The sequence below is a fragment of the Uloborus diversus genome, unplaced genomic scaffold (genome assembly GCF_026930045.1).
Source record: "Uloborus diversus isolate 005 unplaced genomic scaffold, Udiv.v.3.1 scaffold_254, whole genome shotgun sequence".
Taxonomy (NCBI): Eukaryota; Metazoa; Arthropoda; class Arachnida; order Araneae; family Uloboridae; genus Uloborus; species Uloborus diversus.
In genome coordinates this window covers 142,583-158,868 of record NW_026558411.1, presented here as the reverse complement: position 1 = coordinate 158,868, position 16,286 = coordinate 142,583, and positions in this window count along the sequence as shown.

The window sequence follows — 16,286 nt, the reverse complement described above, 5'->3', positions numbered from 1 at the left end:
TTCAGGGGCGCCACCCCTAACCTCCCATGTTTCATTCGACACCCCCTTTTTTTGCTTCCATCATCTTGTTACCCCCCTCTGATACATACCAATGGTCAGGGGTACAGACAGGGGGGAATTATGGCGCAAGCTGCTGCTGAAAACAACCCCCTAAAGATTTTAATGGTAAAGTCTGCACCCTCCCCCGCCCCCGCCGATGGGCAACTGGGCAACCCTGAGGGTGCCTACGGTCAGCATGCGTCCCAATTTTTGAGGTGCATTAATCAGTACTCTTTAAATCTTTACTAATAATAAAGCTGAAAGTATCTCTGGATCTCAGTCTGTCTGGATCTCTGTGACGAACATAGCGCCTAGACCATTTGATCGATTTTCATGAAATTTGGCACAAAGTTAGTTTGTAGCGGTGTGCACCTCGAAGCGATTTTTCGAAAATTCGGTTTTGTTCTTTTTCTATTCACATTTTAAGAACATTTTACCGAGAAAAATTATCATAAGATGGACGAGTAAATGACCAAGTTATCATAACATGGAACCGTAACATGGGCAAGCCAATCGGCGAGAAATTCAACATACATTATTTGTAAATCGCAAAGTCGTGCGGGTATCACTAGTATAATAATGTAACCCATATGTTGTTTTCTAAATAATCATTTCACACTTTGCTACATTCCCCTATTATAAAGTTTTCATTTTATTTTATATCAAAATAATGTTTGTTGTCACCTAATTTTGTTTTGTAATAGCAAAATTTACATCTCATTTAATATATTTACCGTAGGTGACCTACGCTGAAGATGGAAATTATAGTGTTTCAGGATATTGCGACGTACAAAAGTATTAAATTTCGGTGCCGGCGGGGGGGGGGGAGAGGGGGATGAAAGACACTACCCGAAAATATCTTGCCTTGCCATTCGTTACATTGTGTTTGTCCGAAGCTGCAGACAATAAAAAAAGCAATGTTTGTGAAAATGCGATAGGACTGAAACTGAAGTCAATAATCTTATCATACAATGATATTCACTGTAAAAACGATTCAGAACCGTTCCTGGAAATGGGCAGCTGATGTGCCCAATTTTTCTGCCAGTAACATATCTCCAAAAAACCAGGAACGTCTTCCGCTAAAAGTCAGTAACATTCCGGATAAATCCAGAATTATTCCCGTTTAAAGCCAACCGTGTCTCTGGAACTTCAGAATCATTTTAGGTATGGATAATATAACAGCTCGGCACCTTTCTGATTTATCAAGACAGCTTCAAAATCAATTTTGGAAACTTGGCTAAAGTTTAGCCAGAATTGCAAGTAAGTATCAACCATCTTACAAAATAGGGGAAGTTTTCGATTTTTCAATTTTATTTTTATATGATAGAGTAACATGTATGAACATCATAGGTGAAAAAATTTTTGCGATACGATAAGTAGTTTTTTTTTAATTAATTTTTAAAGTTCAAGCGCTTGTGACGTCAAATGTCATAGGAAGTGACGTTACGCGCTCTTCCGATAGGGGAGAAGCTGAAGGACGTGCATTCGACTTCGAAGACGAAACGTAAAAGGCTTATCTCCTCGCATTTAACTCCTTGCGTTTCTGGAACATTAAACCTCTCATCCTCTCGGAAATATTCGAATATCATCATTGATGTTAATTGAGGAAGATTATTTAGATTGTGCTTTAACGAATCCGGCCTCCACAGTGTGTTTAAAAGGAATATTGAATTTCTAAAAAATAAAAATATCAGCGCGGTCAAAATGTCCCTAGCGAAAACAAGGGATCTTTGGCGGAAGGCTGCCCATTAGCGCCCTGTGACGTAGGCTCGTGACGTTTCAGAAGAGCGCACTTTTGCGCGTGGATTTTTAAAAATTCATTAAAAATCAATCACGGTGTTTTAAAATTCGGCGATGGTGAATTTTTTAGTTTTGAGGGTTAATTTACAAATATCCAATAGCCAAAATATGAACATTTAATAGGTTGTAACTTCCCTATTGCAATTCCTACAAAGCTACGTAGTCCATACTTATTCGCTCCCTTTGGAAGTTTAATCCGCATGGACTAGTCGTAATCGAAGAGAAGTCGATACACCTTATAAACACTCTCAGTTAATCTTGAAACTAGGAGCTAAAATTTTTTTTTACAACAGAGAGAAGTCAGCATTCGGCAACTTGTAGCAATTCAGGAAACTTTTTGACAATGATACTGGATATTTCCAGGAAGTGGATAAAAACGATTGAAATCCCGAAACGTTACACGGAAATAATCAGTAACGTTTCGGAATATTTTTACAGTGTTGTACTAGTAAATGAGAGTATTTGCTTCTAAAATGTAAGTTGCAAACAACATTTTTATTAAAAGAGAATAAAAACTGCGGGCTTATTACTCTGCGTGTTTCAAAAAGAAATATTTTTCCCCGAATGAAAAATAACCAACGTATCGTTTTTATCTGTTTGTGGTCACCAATCGTCATTTCTTTTTCTTAATCAAATTTGTGAAAGATAATATTTTTTACGACCCCGATGTGCATTAAGTGAAAACTTGGAATTATTTTCTACTTTATTATTCTTTCTTTGTATATATATATATATATATATATATATATATATATATATATATATATATATATATATATATATATATATATATATATATATATATATATATATACAGGAGAAACGCAAATACACTTAAATGCATAATCTCACGTTTTTTGAAAGCTGTTAAATAATTTTCATGAAAATGAACTTTTTTTTTATATTTTTTTTTATTTTTATCATTTTACTTGAAATGATTATGATATTTATATATTTACTTGAAATGAAAGGAAACAAGACTGTATCGGAATTAAACAGCGACGCATTTTTGACAGTTCATCAGTGTAAAAGCAATTTTTACCATTTTCTTCTGTTGTTCGTTCTTCGCCTGAAGTACTGAATACTGATAACACAGACTAACGAAAACACCTGCACATGCACCTTTTCATAAGCTATTCTTCCTTTTCCTGTTTGGCGCGCAGCAGTTACAAATATTCCCTTTCCCCTACAGAAGAAAGTGAACACCGTAGATTTTCCCTACCCAGAGAAGTAGAGAAACGACCAAGTTTTTAACATTAGGATTTGCCCTGTCCCTAGACGCTTGTGGAAAGGGGAGGCTAAAAAGAGATCGGACTTGAGTAGCCTTACCAACACGCGGAGGGTATTAATTCGAATCCCAAACGGGTGAAGGGTAGATGGACATGCCATTGGTTTCTGATAACCGCTTCTTAAAAATGTAAAGGTCTTGTTCACTAGATGGCGTCATTAGTTTGTTTACTTTATTTGTCAAGTATCGTTTTTTACTTCTTTTTTCAAAAAAGGAAGTATTGTATTCGCGAAAAAATTTTCACTCAAAAATCGGCCTTGATTTCAATTTTTCTCCATCCCCGAATGACTGTTGAGTTTTTTTCCGACCCGATCACACGTGGATATATGCCTAGGAACGTACAGACACCCGAAATATCCATTTTGACGACCCCCGAGTTAATTACAACGAATTTTCCTGTGACGTGCGTATGTGTGTATGTATCTCGCATAACTCAAATCGGTATGTCCTAGAAAGTTGAAACTTGGTACGTAGACTTCTTGTGGGGTGTAGTTGCGCGCCTTCCCTTTTAGTTGCATTCGGATGTTCCTAAGGGGGTCTTTTGCCCCTTTTTGAGGGGAAATCATTGTTAATTTCGATGTAAACTCAAGTTGTGTTATAATTTGTTGGACATTTGGCAATATATCGCCAGTCTTTTGGTCGCCAAGTTTTGTCGCCAACTTGGCGACAAATTTGGCGATATTTTTTTCTTTTTTTTAAATTTGGCTTCAATTTGGCCACTGTTGGTGATATTTAGAGAGTAAGCAATGGAATCACATTAAAATTGCCAATAATGAGGAAATGACATTAAATTGGAGTAAAAGGAAGTCATGTGATGCACACATCAGCTCGTTTGTTTTTATTTTCCTTGGTTTCGAAATTAATTACGCCTGACTGAAACTCTCCTTGATACATAACTCGTATTCATATAGTGATAAAGAAAATGTCGAGGAGCTTCCATGCTTTTGCCACGCTTAACTTAAACGCTCTTTTAAGGCACAATTACATATTTATTCTCCTTTTTCCAGCACTCGAGACGCGCAACAAGCCTATTTTGCTTCAAAAAGAGAATTGTTTGTAAACTTTTGATTTCGATATCGATAAATTGTGTAAGTTAGTCGCACTTTGGATAGCAGGTTGATAGTTGTAAATTTCACTCAGCCGATGATCTATTAAGGTATTTGTTGAGGATCTCAACTTGGCTTGCGTTATTTTGGAAGGTTTGCTTGGATTAATTGAGGCAGTGAGAAATGCAAAGGAGTGTAAGTGCCGAAATTGGAAAATTGGAGGTAAGCAGTGCAAGTATTAGGAGAACCTCTCCTATATTTTGGGGCTAGAGATTGTCTTCGTCACCCAGGTAGGTGCCGGTATACAGCCAGAGCCGTCGACAGAATCTATGGGATCTTCAGGGCCCATAACTTTTTACTTTAACCTTTAACCTCCACGTCCCTTTTCGCATAAATATCCTAAATATAGTCAGTGGCTCTATAGACCGGGATCTGAAGGGGGTTGAGCATGCATGGAAAGGCTGACGCAATATTATTTCTGATTGTTGTTACAGGCACGATAGTGATTATGAAAATACATGTCGTCGCCCCCCTGGGTGGTTGACAACCCCAGGGGAGGGGGGAAAGCTGTGGGGGAAGCCATTTGCTAAAACACTCATAACTCGCGAACTATTTGAGATAAAACACTGAAAAAAGAGGCAAACGATGCAACAAAATATGGGCTTTATAAAAGCTAAATATGATTATAGACCTATCTTGGTTGGTTTCTGGGTAAAATTCCATATTTTCGCAAACGAGCAAAAATTTTGAATAAAATATGCAAAACAAACTTTTTTTGACCAAGATAAATTCCAAATAAAAATTGTTTAATTTTTTTTTCAAATAAATAAAGTCCTAAATATCATTATTCAGTCGGTTAAAACTATTTAAGTACTGTTAACGCGTTGGAAAACAAAATGACAGTAGCAAGCTCGAACACGATTCGCAGTGTAGTTCAGGATCTGAAGAAAGGTTTTGAGCATGCATGGAAGACCTGACGAAAAACTATTTCTGATTATTGTCGCAGGTACTATAGTGATTATGAAAACACATGTCGACATCCCCAGGATAGGAGGGAAAGAAGTGGGGGAGCCGTTTGATAAAACACTTATTACTCGCGAGCTATTTGAGATAGAACTCTGCAAAAAGTGGCAATCGACGCAACAAAACTAAGACTTTATAAAAGCTTAGTATGATTAAGGTCATATCTTTGTTAGTTTCTGAATAAAATTCCATTTTTCGCATTAAAGCAAAAATTTTGAATAAAATACGCATTTTTTTTTTTTTTTCAAATTATCAAAATTATTTAACTGTTTAGAGAACCAATAAAATCTTAAATATCATTATCCAGTTTGTTTTAAATTACTTAATTATTATCAAAGCGTTGAAAAGTGAAATAAAAGCAAGCTCAAAAAGCATTTGCGGTGCGGTAATTCACGCACACAAAAAAAAAGATAATTAATTTGAATTCTGAAATTTTGAATTCAAATTATGTTTTTCGCAATCACGAGTTGTGACAGGGCATTACTCATTGGGGGCTATTGTTTCTGGAAACAGCTCCTGTCCCTCCAAGCCTACCCCTCCTCCTAGGCGGTAACGCGTCCGTGCATGTGTAGGCTTGTTTGTGTGCGTAGACCTGTGTGTATGCACGAAGAAGTGTGTGTATCTGTGTAAAGGCTTGTGTGTATGAGCGCGCGTGTGTGTGTGTATGAGGTGGTGTGAGTGTGTGTATGAGCGCGCGTGTGTGTAAGACATGGACGCCCCCGACCAGGAGAAACGGATTCCAGGAGGCAGTGCTCGGTGCCGTGCCTGCAGAGGCCGGTGGGCGGTGGTGCTGGTGTCCCTTGTCCAAGCTGAAAAAGGAACCCAACATCAAAGACGGTCAAATGAGAACAATAAGCAATCGTGATTGCTCAACAAAAAAAGAAAAAAAAAAGAAAAAAAAAAATTAATTTGAATTTTTGGTATCTTGAATTCAAATTATGTTTTTCGCAATCACGAGCGTATGTGTGTATGTATGCGCGTATGTGTTTGTGTAGGCGCATGTGTGTGGGCGCGTTCGTGTGCATGTGTATGTGAGCATGTGTGTGCATGTTGTGTATGCAGTGCTGTGTGTGTACGCTTGTGTGTGTGGGCGTAAGTGTGTGTAGGAGTGTGTGTATGTGTGTGTGTAAGTGTATGAGTTTGTATGCGCGTGTGTGCATGCGTGTGTGTGTATGTGTGTGAGTTTGTATGCGCGTGTGTGCATGCGTGTGTGTGTAGGATATGGGCGCAACGTGGCGACGGTTTTCGCTATAGGAGCAGCATCGTGAGGCCGGTCGACGCGGCGGCGGTGCTGGCAGAGGATGGGAGTGGGAAAATAAAATGATAGCACGCCAAAACAGTCAAATGAGAACAATAAGCAATCGTGATTGCTCAAAAAAAAAAAAAAACAAGCTTGCCGAATGTACCTTAAAGACTCGATATAAACCAAAGCAAATTTTGTGGCTCTCTTGTTTTGGCGGTTTTATTTTGTAATAATATCAAAACAATGTCCCAGTTAAGTAATTACTTAATTATTTAACCTTTAGCGCATTATAACTGCTTAGTATGGGTTACAATGACGTTTTTAAAAAATTAAAACATGCAAGTTTGCAAGTACGAAGTAATTATAGAAAGGATAAATGATCAGAAGAACCCTTTTGCAGATTTTACACCCGAGTTATGAAACATAATGAGCGAGGCTATAACATAAGCAGCATCAAAACAGTGGAACGTTACAGAAAATGTGAATAGTCTCTTATCCAGAGAAGTCCTGCAATGACAATGTCTTCTATAGCGACTGCAAAACAGCAAAAGCAAACTAAAAAAACATTTACCCTGGGAAACGTTAGCTCAAAAGTGATGTTAGTAAATCTAAAAATCATTTCCATACAATAAGCCCAACGCTAGGTTAGATTCATCAGAATAGTTCACTGAAGCAAAGAGCGAGGTTCGATTTCGTGAACGTAATTGAAAATGATACTTCTTGCAGCAAAATTCTGGAAGACTCTATTTGAAAAACGAAGTTCAAGTTATCGATAGAATGACTCTGGTCCATAATGTTCCAAACACTACTTTCAAATGTAGCAAAAATTTTGCAGGTCTCCAAATAAAAATTAATAATATTTTCTCTCCAATAATCAAATTATACGAGTGTACCTTATACACGATCGGTCTATCTCACTGTCTTTTTCATAACTTGAAAACTAGAAGTTCAGGAAAGTCTCCTTTGCTTATAAAAATTCACAAGGTCCCAAACCAGTGGTTTCGTGTCATAGCCATTCCTGAAAATAAAAGGAACCTTTAAAAAGTACATTTCAGAGCATGTAATGCTATATAGGTCGTATGCCATTCCTGCATCCAAACAGTTTCTGGTAGCTCTGAAAACGAAAATGAATATTATTTAAAATCTGAGAGTCAAGTAATAAATTTCTCTGAAATGCCCGAGTCCAACCAGGACGAAGCACGCATTAGAATCTATCTTCCAGCTTATGATTCAGTGCAAAATAGGGGAAAAAAGTAACTAATAATTTATAGATCAGAAACTAATGAATTTTTATTGGCAATCTTTGTTAAAAAAAAGAGGATGTCATTTCATGTGCTGGTGTTGTGGAAAGGAAAAGAGCTTTAGAGTGGCATCTATCTTCAGCAGCACTTACGGAAAAAATATCTTAATATATAAAAATCTTCTGTGCGGACGTTTTGTCACCATAAGGCTTTTAAACGGCTGGACCGATTTTGATCAATTTTTTTTGTGTTTTGTGATAGTCCTCAGTTTGTAGACATCCGAGCGTGAGATTGACTCGAGTTTGGAGTTGTTCAGCCATTTGCTGGCCTGGCGTAGTTTGGTCTTTGCATCCTCCACCCACTGGATGTCGTCGGTTTCTTGCATTTTCACTTCTAGGCCTTTCAATTCGAGATTAAATTCCTTTAAATAATCGGTAAGATGGGCACTCATTCATCCCATCGTCCATTTGTAACTGGAAGTGACGAAAGATTTCGCACATCTGCTGTAGTATGACTCTGAAGTGGATTCAATAGACGGGGATCTGGATCGTGAAAGGGAAGAAGCAGCCGCGATCACGGGATTTCCACCGTCTGTCCTGAGAAGGACCCTTTGGTCGCTTCCCCCATTGGATTTTTTCCGTTTCGCCAGCCTAAGATCACAGCATCTACAACTAAACGGAAAAAGCTCTTTTACGTTCCGTTCCGTTGTAGATGCGGTGAGCTCAAACTCACCGAATCTGCAACCGAACGAAAACAGCTCTTTTACGTGAACGAATCCTTGATACTCGTAAAGATCTGGCTAAAACAAGCCACTTGTTGCTTCAATTGCAGCTTAGCCTAACGAATTCCATCAGGCCAGCCGACCGGGACATTGTTGATCGTGTCACCTTCTTCTCTGCTGAGAAGAAATTAGAAAGTGTTAGTGCTCGTCAAAATAGAAAATTCAACACTCTGAATGACATCCAATCCATTAAACCTCCCCTTGATATTTCTCCAATGGTTTTAAACAAGTTTAACCGGGCCTTAACACCTGCAAAACTTCTACTCTGGCCAAAGGTGATAATTTTGCTATTACAATGAATTAAATTCCGACGGAGTACATTATTGCCAACTTCGAATCCAGACTGAGACAGCTACCGCAAGCGGAGGCTGAGGAAATTCGTCGAGATGCATCCCGTATCTTGCAAAAAGCCAAACCACCCTAAATTAATGTCAGTAGTAAGGGGAGAAATGCTTTAAGAAATCTCAATGAAGATAAATCAATCATCATCCTCCCGGCGGACAAAGGCAATGTAACAACTATTCTCAACCCAGAAGACTATCAACAAAAGATAATGGATCTTTTAGATCCTACCATCTACTTTAAACTCCAGCGTGACCCTACCTCCAGCATCCTGAAGAAAATCAACTTACTAATTAATAAGTCAACACTACCTGATAAAACTAAGAAGATCATCGCAACATCTGAAGCACTGACACCCACATTATATGGTTTACCAAAATTCCACAAGGAAGAGGTGCCATTAAGACCTATTTTCAATGTCATGAACTCGCCAACTTACCTCCTTTCCAAACATCTTGCCAGCCTGCTAAAACCTCACGTCAGCAAAACAGACTCTTTTGCTCGTGATTCTTCACACTTCATAGAGAAACTCAAAACTTTCAACATCTAATCGGCAGATATTCTGGTGAGCTTAAACCTCGTCTCTCTTTTCACGAGGGTTTCAATCAAGAAAGCCAGGGACTATGTGCGGAAAATATTTTCATCAGATATCGCTGATTTGTTCCATCACGTCTTCTCACCTCACAAATGTCTTCCAAGCCAACGGCTTTTCGAAGCAAGAAATTAAAAGAGCTTTCCACTCCAAAGTAGAAAGACAAAAACCTGAAGAAGAACCGGTCAAATCTACAGCCTATCTCCCCTAGGTTGAGGATGTCACCGAAAGACTGCTGCGCAAACGCATCAAGACTGTGTTCAAACCTACCCATCGAATCAACAACTTACTACGATCAGTGACAGATGCGAGAGACCCTTTGTCCGCTGCAGGAGTTTACAAGATCCCTTGTTCCTGCGGATCGGCCTGCATTGGAACAAAAAGAAGCGTAAATACAGGAATAATAAAACACCAAAGAAATTGCCGTCTGGGCCACACTGAGGAATCAGCAGCCGCGGAACACACTTTTAGTGATGGCACCCCTCACATTAAATTCAAAGAAACCAAAATACTTTTAAGGACTTCCCACTGTTACGCCAGATTAAACAGAAAAGCGATCGAAATTTTCAAACACCCCAACAATTTTAACAAAAAGGAAGAAGGAATTAAGATCAACAAACCCTGGCATGCTACACTTAGACGGATTATCCCGAGAGGTACTTCGAGCCAACCAGAAACAGCGAAACAGCGACGGACGCCCTGCAGCCAACCAGAATGAAGTGAGCTCAAATTTCAGCCAACCAGAAACAAGGACGAACGTTCATCAACCAATCCTGGCCCAGAACGAAGGGAGAGCTAGCTCTTCCCACATAATAGTGACAACGCTTCGATATCTGCATCAGTTACTGGGAAGTCGCTTCCCTGGAAGCTTCAACCATGCACACTGAAGATGGCCGCCGCAGATGCCGCCGAAACGTTAGGAATAACAAATCAGACCACGGCACAACAGCCCGGAATCTTACGACATTATTGACACCGGCCGTGAAACCCTTCATTATTACATAGTCAGAGAAATCTTTGATGCTGCAAAATAGATACCTATTACGTTAAATATTTCTTGCTTTCCTTCATTAAAACAAAGTTTAGGACAGATCTGCAGCTTATAGGCACCTTTTGTACTGATACGTACACTAGTGTTATCTTCCTTTATATGAAAATTAGAAAATTATATAAATCGGACAGGCCGGAGTCTTTTCTTCGAGATGAATGGGGGAGGGGGGAGAGTTGGCTAAAGAGATGGGGTATGTAGGAGGGTCAGGAAGAGTAAGAAAGTTGTATGAAGGGAACGGTGACGTAGAAAAAATAAAAAAGGAGTCGTTTCAGGGCCGACGATACTTGTAATACGTACGGTAAAGAAAGATCAGACAAATTCCACAGTCCACGACAACTTCGACAAACACCCTACCTTCTTCCCTTTTCATATTATGCTGATAATTATCAACCTCAAAATTAGGAAGGCGCCAGGTGATGACCTCATCACGGCCCTGCACCTCAAATGCCTTCCACTCAGAGCTATATCACCAACCTGTCCAAAATACTAAATTCTTTTTTTATATAATTTGGCTACAACCCACCCAGCTGGAAAAACGCACTAGTTGTCCCACTTCCCAAGAAGGACTCTGATCCCCCCCCCCCCGACTTCCCGCAAAAATTACTGACCAATTTGTCTCTTGAGGCTTGTGGGCAAAATTTTATTCAATCTTCCAGTGAGTAGAAATAAGTTCAAATTATTTGTTAAAAACCAAACAACGTTTGAAAAAAATTCTGATCCGGTCTCGTAATATGGCTTTCTTGAAAATGGAGGACAGAAAAATATACCAAAGATTCCCGCCAATTAGGGCATAGTGTTTCACTTGATTATGTCGCGGTAGGACGCGACCTCCGGCTGGACAGTCTGCACATATGCTACGAATCAACAAGTGAATGTATAAATTACTTTAGATAATCTGAATGTACTTCCATTTAGGAATTTCGAAATCATTTGCGGTTATTAATAACAGGGGGTGCCCCCCAAGAGCAAGGGTGCACCCCAAATATCACGACGACCCCCTTCCAAAAGCAAGAGCCCCCCCCAAAAAAAGTAAAAAATATCCCTGTAATCAACCCTCCTAAAAATTTCAATGGCGCCGTCTGCGCCATGCCCCCCCCCCCCCCTCCGCGGTGGACACGCCTGTCTACGGTCACCTGACCCTTTGGATATTTTCCCGCAAGAATAGATCAAATAACGAGTGTATGCAACTTTCGGAACTTAGTATCCGAATTATGGATGCTTATCCCAGCGTGTCTCATGCTGTGTTGTAAAATGTGGTTGCACAAATTGAAGTCCCGTGTCTAAATGTGTATTTGTTCTGAAATAAAATACACCATTTTGACCATCACAGATACATGAAACTCATTTTCAGCAAGTGCAATTTTGCTTAACGCGATCAAACGCCCATTTTATGTTTTACATTTGTGTCATTTTTTGTGCGTAAAATACGTTTTTAGAATAAATGATGTTGAGCAACTTTGTAGTAGACTTTTCCTCGTATAATTTACCTTTTCCAGATAAAAACGCTAACTCCGAATTCATCTACCAGGTGGCGCTGTAAATGGCATCATTGCTTAGCGCATTGCAACTTTACTATGCCTCACCCCACTTTTATGACCATAGCTGTTTTGGTGGGTCCACTACATCCACTCTCTGCAAACTTAAACCGTTTAACCGCCGAACTATTGACGGATGATCAAATTTGAGTAATTTTTTGAAATTATGTCTATTTATGTCTAGTAAATACAGAAATAAAATAAAATTTCCAGAAAAAAATTTTTTACTAGGATTTTCAGTGTGTTCCATTTTTGGAACATTGGCGTTTTGCATGAAGTTTTTTTTTTTAGAGAATTTTTTTAAACTAAGAGGTTTTGAATGCGGTTTTTATCTTAGCATACTTTATTGCGGAAAAAATAATATTTGAAATTGCATTTGTGTACATATCAGAATTCAGAAAATCCAATACAGAAATATCTAATGCCCATCATATGAAAGGAAGCGTTGCTGGTGAAGTCGTTTGTCGCAATGGAAACATTTCTTAGTCGTATTTTTTTGCACACCGCGCAACGTCCTTGGGATGCAGATAAAATATAATGTCCGTCAGACATTCTTGACCGTTTATGTAAATGACAACGAGGCCCTGGAGTACTTTCCACTCGTACTTTTCTTCTTAGGAGGTGAGTTGTTATTTCTCTTCGGAACTCTAAATGCTTCATCTTGACTTCGTGTAAATCACAATGAAGTAACCAACTAGCTACAACTGAAGTATTCAGCGCATTACTAAAAAGATTCCACCACCATTTTTTACTCCTCAAATGAGGTCTGTAGCTCCCTAAAAGTTTATCCAAGACGTCCACACCCCCCATTTCTTCATTGTATCTCTTGATAAGATGAGGTTGTGCCACATTTATCTTGCATTTCTGCGCATTTGAGTAACATTTTACAGATGCAAGTGGCTCATGTGTATAACAATTAGATGCTACTGTAACCACTGCATTATCTTTCCAGCTGCACATGTACACTGATCCATCAGATCGATAGTCAAAATTTCCGCGATCTTCTTTAGAAAGGGCTTTTTTGGATTTCCGTGGACAATGGCCAGTTCGGTTTTCACGAATTGTTCCAGTTGCTCGTACACTTTTTTTTTTTTTTTTTGATAGCTGAGAAATTAAGTCATATGATGTAAAAAAGTTATCAAAGTATACTTCATGCTTAGACGTGTCAGTCAAAACTGATAATAGATCATTTACAACTCTGGATCCTAATTGCACCTCAGGGGATCCTTCTTTTTTGCCTGAATAAATCTCCATGGAATATGGGTATCCACTTGAAGAGCACAGCATCCAAATTTTGAAGCCGAATCTTATTGGTTTTCATCTAATAAACATTTTACATGAATGCCGACCGTAGTAGGGAACCATAGATTCATCTATGCTTAATTTTTCATGAAATACACCAAATTGTTGAGGGTTTTTACACAATTCTTCGTAAATAAGGAAAACTTTTCTTAGTTTGTCATTTTGTTTTAATTCATGGTTGTCCATCAAATGAAAGTTGTTTTTTATTTTTCGAAAACGATTTTGAGGCATAACTGTTAGTACAATTGGCACAGATGTATCTTCTGCGCTGCTCCAATACATATCTTCAGAAGGAACAGAATGGTACCCACTCAATAGCAACAAACCAAAAAATTGTAGGATTTCATCTCTGTCAACATCTATTCTTCCTCAGTGATATTGCCTAGTTCATCAGGGGGTAATTGGCATATATCTACATCTGACAAATCCAAATCTGACAATGTCTCTAAATAAGCCACAGCTTGTTCTACAGTAAGAAATCTTGTAGACATTTTTTAACATTTATGAACAGTTGGTATACGTCAAACAGAATTTCCTTTCGCTCGAAAACAAAGCTAGCGAATTATTGAACTGCATTTAAAATATGAAGAATAAAACTCTCACTAATATTATTTTTTATTATTACGTGACAATGCAGCTGTCCGAGCAGGTGTGGATTCGGAGCCATATAGTCCGTCAAACAGAAGACTGTTATTATTTTCTTTGCTAACGATACGTCATATCCTTTCAAAATATAAACTTACTTGGTTTTGCCAACATCTACATCAGAGTACATTCAAAATGAGAAAAAAAAAGGAACATATATTACGAAAAATGAAATTTCCCCTTGGAAGTCGAACGATTTACTTCTTGGAAATTTGACTCCCTAAAAGCGCCAATGTTCCAAAATTGGAACATGCTATTTTGAAGGGGTACACCTTTCGGAAATATCATTGTACATTTCTACAAGCATTTTAAAATCATATATTGAAGTATTTTTCACAACTATAATAAATATCATCACATTTTCTGAAAAAACCAATTTTTGGTAAATTTTATAAGAAAAAGTTGCAAAAAGCTAAAAAAACACTCATCTTTGAAAAATCGCAATAAATAATTGAAAACATATAAACAATCAAGCAGGAAATCAAAAAATACTTTGAAATAAGACTAAACTGTGTTTAAAAAAACTTGTTTATTTTAACGTTATTTCTTGGGGAAAAATTTCACTTAAATATGATGTTCCATTTTTGGAACATTGGCGGGTAAACGGTTTTAAAAGAATTAATGAAAGTGAAACTCGAAAGAACGGGAAGCATTCTGTTTCTTCTTTGCCTCACCCAATTTACAGAAACCAATAACAGAGCTCACCGGGTGTTCAAATGATTTTCTTCAGCAATAAGGCTCACCTATATAAGGGATGCTGATTTATCCGACATTTTGGTTTCTCCAGAATTGTTGGGCAAAAAAAATAGTACTTGTACAAAAGTCTCATTGCAGAAAACTGGTGTCCAAGCATTAAATGTGTTGCCTGATTGATGTTTGATTATTTTATTCTGCAGATGAAGACGATTTAAGGAATACAAAGTAAAAACAATTAAGGTGTGAACAGTGCGTACAGTAAACATTTCCCGATGCATTTTTGTTGAATTTGTGAACTAAGTTATCTTTCTAGATTCACCTTAAGTGACATTTTACTCAACTTATCATCATATTGCTTTACGACATAGTAAGGCTCCTATATAAGGGGAGCTGACCTATCCGACATTTTGGTTCCAAAATTGTAGGACGAAAAAAATAGTATTTATGCAAAAGTCTCATTTCAGAAAAGTGGTGTCAAAGCTTTAGATGTGTTGCCTGATTGATGTTTGATTGTTTTATTCTGTAGCTGAAGACGATTTAATTTATACAAATTGAAAACAAATAAGGTGAAAAGATGAGGTTTATTACAGTAAACATTTCTTGATACGTTTTTCTTGTGTTTGTGAACTAAGTAATCTTTCTAGATTTACCTTAAGTGACATTTTACTCAACTTATCATCAATTGCTTTACGACATAGCAACCAGCGAATATTATAACGTATTTATAAATACTAGAAACGAGGTTGAATCCAATTTTGACTTGGAACCAAAATGTCGGATAAGTCAGCCTATCCTTTTCAAGGAGCTCTACGACATAGCAACCAGCGAAATTATAACGTATTAATGAATAGTAGGAACGAGGTTGGATCCTATTTTGTCTTGGAACCAAAATGTTGGATAAGTCTGTCTGTCCTCTGCAAGGGGTTCTATTCAGCAATGCAGAACTATTAGCGTCCCTGCTGGCGTAAGCTGGATGGAAAGAGTAGGATTGTCTTACGTTGCAGTTGAGGTGTCGAAATGGCAGTCCTTCAACGTCGACTGAGAAATGTATGTTCAGTTCTTCCAGCTGAACTACCGGCCATTAATCTCGCCAGTAAATTAATGTAAGACTCATCGAAAGAACGGAACTATTAAGTTTCTTATTTGCTCTGATTCCCAATCTTCACTCCGCATCTTGCGAATCGCCACCTGCTCGGAAAAACTGGACGTCGAGGTTTAATCGGCTTTGTAAGCAATTCAATAAAATTTAGAAATTCACTGCACTATATTTAAGGCTATATTGGAAATCTAGCCAATAATAGCGCTGACTTTTTGGCCAAAGATGCGACAAGCCAAGTGATTAAACATTAATCTGACATTGATGATCAATATCAGTCTCGTTGTCTCACCATAAGCAAAGTCTCTGTTAGAATTGTTCGTAATTGGAATAGAGTTTTTTGATGCACAAAAAGCTTTGCGGACCAAAAAAATTCTTGGCGATGAAAATGTAAAAAATTCTTTACTGGCATCAAGTTGATACAAATTGTCACAGCACATGGAAATTTTAAAAGTTATCTGTTTAATTTTAATTTGGTAAATGATGATATTTGTTCTTGGTGAACAGGAAGTCAAAACTGTAAAACGTGTTTTATTGTTTTGTAGTAATCATTCAGGTCCAAGAGA